We start from the raw sequence: 6,000 nt of genomic DNA on the forward strand, positions 1-6,000 counted from the left end.
CAGCCCGCCCACTCTCCCATCACAAGCTCAGAGCCTGTGATGAGAGTGGGAGGGGTTGTGTGCGGTGACATAGCCCGCCAACTCTCCTATCGCAAGCTCAGAGCCTGGGATGGGAGAGTGGGCGGGGTATTGTGCAGTGACACAGCCGGCCCACTCTCCTATGGCAAGCTTAGAACCTGTGAAGGGAGAGTGGGCGGGGTATTGTGCAGTGACACAGCCCGCCCACTCTCCCGTTGCAAGCACAGAGGCTGCGATGGGAGAGTGGGCGGGGTATTGTGCAGTAATACAGCCCGCCCACTCTCCCATCGCATGCTCAGAGCCTGCGATGGGAGAGTGGGCGGGGTTGTGTGCCATGACACCTGTTATCTGTTATCAGAGATCACTTTGGGAAATCCCTACTGTCAGTGTATTAGCTACATACACAAATATAGAAACGCTCTGCCCTTTCCGTTATCTTTGCTGATCTGCACCCTCTGTCTAGGTACATCTAGCATAGGTTAGGCATTGGAAGGCCCATAGGTAGCAGAGATCCAGTTGCATTGGCAGATTAGAGTGATTGCTAGCCACTAAGTCAGGGGTGGGCAAAGTTTTTTAGTCAGGGGCCACAATCTGAAAAAAAAATTTGCTAGCAGGGCCGGGTCAATGGTAGAGTAGGCAGGGTTATGCCATCATTACACCCTGAATGTGAGGGTAATGACGGCATAACCCCGCCGACTCTCCCATTGCAGATCTGAGCCTGCGATGGGAGAGTGAGCGGGGTTATGTGCAGTGACACGGGCAACCCACTCTCTTATCGCAGGCTCTAGGCTTGCGATGGAAGAGTGGGCGGGCTGTGTCACTGCACACAACCCGCCCACTATCCCATCGCAGGCTCAGATGCGGGGACGTGTTCTGCCACTCTAGCCAATGCGCCCCCCTTGGCGAGGTCCTTCTCCTGACCCTGCTCGGGGTGGCACCGGCCAGAGGCGCAAAACACCCAAAGGCCTGCTGAAACATCCCCATTGCTGCAATGGGTAATGTTGTATGCTGGGTGTAGTGGTTCCTCAGGTGCTGTTTTATATTACTGTTATTAGTTATGGGTAATCTCCAAGGAAGGGAGCCCCTCTGCTAACAGAGACCCTGTCCTAGGTGGAGGCACTGCCAACTTTATTAGTATCCCCACTCTTCCACATAGCGAAGGCCCAGGATCCTCCCTGTAATCTACAGGTTAGCGCCATAGCCTGGTTTGTAAGGGTCGTTTACATGACCCCCCCAAACAGGGATACACATACATCAGTATATCCTTACTCATCTCTGTTTAAAATACACAGAAACTGGGAGATTAAAAACTACCCCTAATTCTCACAACACCAATCAACATTTTCTGGCCATCTAAAGTGAGTAGACAAATTTGAATGGTTTAATATACATAAATGATCAAACAAATTACTGTATCAATCCCTTTCTATAATAATTGTTTATGATCATCTTTCACAAACTGGGATATCAGTATACCATCTGTTAATCTGTCTCCTACAATTCAACACAATCATGCCACCAGTGACTAACTGGATCGTATTAAACAATATAAGTTTCACCATAATTACAGCAACCCTATATAACACATGTTCTTAGCTTAACTTACATAGTTATTCTTATACTTATTTTTATAGACATACTAAAGAGCTAAAAACTCTCCAAGCTCCTTTTGTTTTTTTATATGGATACTAATAAACCCAACGGATATCATTCTATAAGATTACCGTGTTTCCCCGATTTTAAGACATCCCCATTAAATAAGCCACCGTAGTCTTCTTCGTGGAAAAATAAGACATCCCCTGAAAATAAGACCTAGGGCATATTTTGGCATTTCAAAAAATATAAGACAGTGCCTTATAATCGGGGAAACAGGGTAGTCACGTGATATTTTTCATTCAATTATAGCATCACAGCACCATCTAGTGGATACCCGAGGTTACAGCTCCTAATACATTCCTATATTTGGTTTTTAGATCTGCCTGTTAATGACATCCTGTCGCAGTATTTAAACCTCTCAATTCCACAATATCATACCTTTGATAAGTACCACAATACCTCATTTATACCTAATATTAAGCAATCTTAGACATCATACATACAAACAATAATAACAAAAATATTGTCTTAGATCTTGAGCAGTTGTTTTAAACAATTTCTCTCAGAATTGGTCGCTTTATACATTACAGCCAGACCTCGGTGAGTGAGTAATCTCACACATCAATTTATAAACCATTAAAATATAATTGAACTTTTATAATTATTACCTAATTTGTACTTTCAGAAAATAATTCATTTGAACCTCTTGGAATCCACGGATTAAGCTGTCCCCTATTAAATCTGTACAGCATTATTTCAAATGTAAGTAGATGTACTTTGACTAATATTTGTGTATAACCTGCCTTTCTCTCTTTGTACAAAGCTATACATTGATAATGGTTTACCTTTAATACTTATATATGGTCCCCTGAGGAAGCCAAGGGGCGAAAGGCATTGGGCACTTGAGATTCTGTTTGAAAAAATAGCTTATGACATCCCTATTCTTTGATTTAAGTACTCACCTGTATATATTGTGTACCTTGAAACACACAGTAGTACAGTTGGCCTATGTTGGAAATAGTCTCTGTGTCATTAAATAATATTTTTTAAATAGGAATTCCAGTAAAAGCCTGCTCATTCCCTCATTGTGCCCTAATTAGATGTATTAGTATGTTCCGTGGGATTATCAAATCTTGTTTATGCCTCCTATTCTGTAATTATTTTTTTATCTATCTTTTCATCATATAAGTGTTTGGCTGCATATGTACTCATTCATATTCTGGGACCACATCTTTTTAGTATGCTCAGTGTGTGGGCGTGTGTTACAGAAATAATTATAAGTGCATCTGTTCTTACAATTTTCCTATAAAACTATTACATATGCCTGATAAGCCTGCCAGTTAAATCCACCCAATCCAATACATCTTTTTTTGATGGTGTGGCAATAATGCTGTACTACTAAATACACATATAAATATATACAAATATATATAAATATAAATGGCACTCTCAAGTTGGCTGTGTCTGCTTGCAGTTCAGAGGGATAAAAAAATCTATTGCAGTGGGCTTGCCTATCTTCTGATCACCATGTTTAAAGCATGTCCATAGGCACTTGGCCACACATAGTCCTACCCAGTCCTATACGGATAGCACTGCCTATGTTGCAGAAATATGGTTGCTTTGCCACCGTATCAGGGAGAAGGAACATGTAAGACACAAGTAAAAAAAAATTTGACTTAGAGAATGTAAAGTACGTTTTCTGTTTTTTTTTTTGCTTTTTTTTTAAGCAGTAACTGGATTGGGTACTTGTTTAGATCGTCATACAGGAGTCATAAATTGAATGTTAGTTTAAGCACTGTGCCAATAGGGGAAGGCTTTTTAGAATATATGTAGCAGAATGTGTAATGGAAACCTATTATATCTGGGCAAAATCTAATGCTTGGTCAGGGTAAAATTGACAGGTAGATTTCATGCAGAATTACTATTATATTTTACCTGTATATCTGAATTTTTGCTACTGAATGTAGGCATCTCCTGGCATTCTTTCTAAATAGAGTGTTGGGTGTGCACTGGGACAGGGTTAGGAAATGAATGGGATAACACAAGTCTAAGATGTAGCCAGAAAAAAGTGGTATGCTAAGTGACAGAAAGTATACACCTGTGCTACACTGCTGAAGGGAAACATAGCAGAAGCTCTGCCACAAAATATCAGCAACAATGGACATTGCTGAACTGCAACAGCATCACCACTGATCTAGAGAGATTTGCTAACATTTATGATCTCACAGACAGTTCTCCACATAGCAAGTGCAATGGCTAGTCCCCGAGCGATGGAAAATAGGCAGCTGTGAAAGTCTACCTGTTATATCTGTAACAAGAAATTAGTTAGGCCCTTTCCACTCAGTTGTTGGTAAGCTCTATTGACTGACATATCAAGTGAAATAAAATTCCATTGTGTGTTTCCAGATATGTATTTCAGTTTTTTTTTTTAAACCATGCACTATATATTAACAGGAATGATTCTTTCTATATACTGAAGACAGTTCATCACTTTTATCCGTCATAACTTTTTATTGCACCTGCTTGTATTGCCTGTAGCTCCAATAACAGAAGTCATCTGTAAAAACAGAATTTCTCATTATGATTGGGCTTTTGTTTGGGTCTAAAAATTACTCTGTGCCTATGCAGCACACAACTAATGAAAAGCAGGCAACATGCTGGCGTCATCTACAACACTTCCAGCACCAAGTACTGAAACTTCCTGTAATTGCCTGGTGCCCCTTCATGCACCCCATATATCTACAGCCTGTGCTCTTAAACAACAGCTGTGTCCGTTTTCCATCTACACTCCTAATCACTACTCTCGCCAATGTCCCCCTATTGAAACATTCCCTTTATCAAGCACTATTTTGTAGTTTGCGTTGCATCGGATGTGTTCCTTAGCCTGTATTATCCTTATTTAGGAAAACCCCATTTTTCCCCAGCAGTTAGAACTGACCTTACAGCTGTTCCCCAAATGATGCAAAAAGCGAGCTGCTTCCACCTTCACGTCTGTAATAAGTGGAACAGTCTAAACCGCAGCCTGGGCCTAATAAATGGCCTCTGACGACTATACCAAACGTTTCGTCAAAAAGGGGGTATCTAAATAGTAGCAAAGATCAGCTGCAGGGCTGTCGTAATGGGGGTGGGGCGGATGTCTTGTCACAGAGAGGAGAGCCTATCGTTCAGGAACCGGTCACATTGCAAGTTGTGGGGAAAATATAACCACAGAATATCAGAAAAAGGAAGTGTAAGGGGACGGTAAAATAGGCACCCTGCTCTTAGTTTAGAGTCTGTGAGAAAAATACGTTAAGCTGGTAGATACACAATTCTTGCACTGTCTAGAATCCAAGGCATACGGACCCTTAATTTATGAGAAAACATAGCTGCAAAATAAGGAATGACTAAGCGTAAATATAAATATGTTTTGCATTAAGCTATTAAAAGAGTTAAAAACGTCATGAGGAGGAGGCCAGGCAGGACAGGAGATAGAGATAAGGAGAAGGTACGCAAAGGCAGGTAGGAAGGCATGGCAGTGATAAGCAAAATAAATTAAGACTGCAGCTGCAAGCTTTATTTTAGAGGAGGGGGAGGGGGTGGACTGTAATACTGCCTGCACAAAACAATGTGATTGTCCTTTGTATAGCTTATTTTTTGATCCCGTGCCTAATAATAAACAAGTAACAATAAAAAAATGGAATTATTATTATCTCTACCCTTAATAATTCAATGCTGACACGCACACAAAAAATAAAAAAAACTAGTTTAATTCCAGTGCGCATATTAACTATTAGTGTATTGTTTGAAAAATACAGCCAGTTGTTACTTGTATAATATACTCTGTAGCAGTCAACAGGCCATTTTCATTAGTGATAATTTTTTATGGGCTTGTACTATTTTTCATGCTGATTTCAAAACTGTGTTTTTCAAATGCATATATAGTTATTGGGATAAAGGTAATTATATATATTTTTGATATTTAGTATAATTATCTTAATGTGTTTCAATTGTCCATATTGTGCAATTGTCCATATTTTTAAGTAGCAAGCATCATTAATTACAATAGTAATGATAATGTAAATATTCATGATAAATGTAATCAATTATAATGTTGTTGATGATAAAAGTCTTAATCATCCAGACAATGTGTGTAATTCCTTCAAGCTGAAAGCACAGTTTTGCCCAATTACTGCATATCTTAAAGCAGACCTAAACTCTAACATCAGACCTATTATTATATATCTATTCTCACTTACTTGCACTAGAATGTAAAGCTACGTACACACGGCAGATTTTTATCGCCCGATAATCGGCATCGGCCAATTATCGGGCGAAAATCTTCCGTGTGTACAGTCGGTTTCGTCCATCGTCCGGACGACCGACCTGCCGGATCCACGGACGATGGAC

General features: G+C 40.1%; 1 protein-coding gene across 2 annotated transcripts in view; it reads right to left on the minus strand.

The window, feature by feature from the left end:
• Positions 1-4,708, minus strand: part of AMPD2 (adenosine monophosphate deaminase 2) — a 199,696-nt gene extending 194,988 nt beyond the window's left edge. Inside the window, exon 1 of one of the 2 annotated variants that reach the window (XM_072423562.1) lies at positions 4,553-4,708. The gene's annotated coding sequence lies outside the window, so the exon portion shown is untranslated. The remainder of the gene's footprint in view (positions 1-4,552) is intronic. The other variant, XM_072423552.1, reaches the window with a different exon arrangement.
• Between the last annotated feature and the right edge of the window lie 1,292 nt (positions 4,709-6,000).

Source organism: Pyxicephalus adspersus, chromosome 1 (genome assembly GCF_032062135.1).
Source record: "Pyxicephalus adspersus chromosome 1, UCB_Pads_2.0, whole genome shotgun sequence".
In the NCBI taxonomy this organism is placed as follows: domain Eukaryota; kingdom Metazoa; phylum Chordata; class Amphibia; order Anura; family Pyxicephalidae; genus Pyxicephalus; species Pyxicephalus adspersus.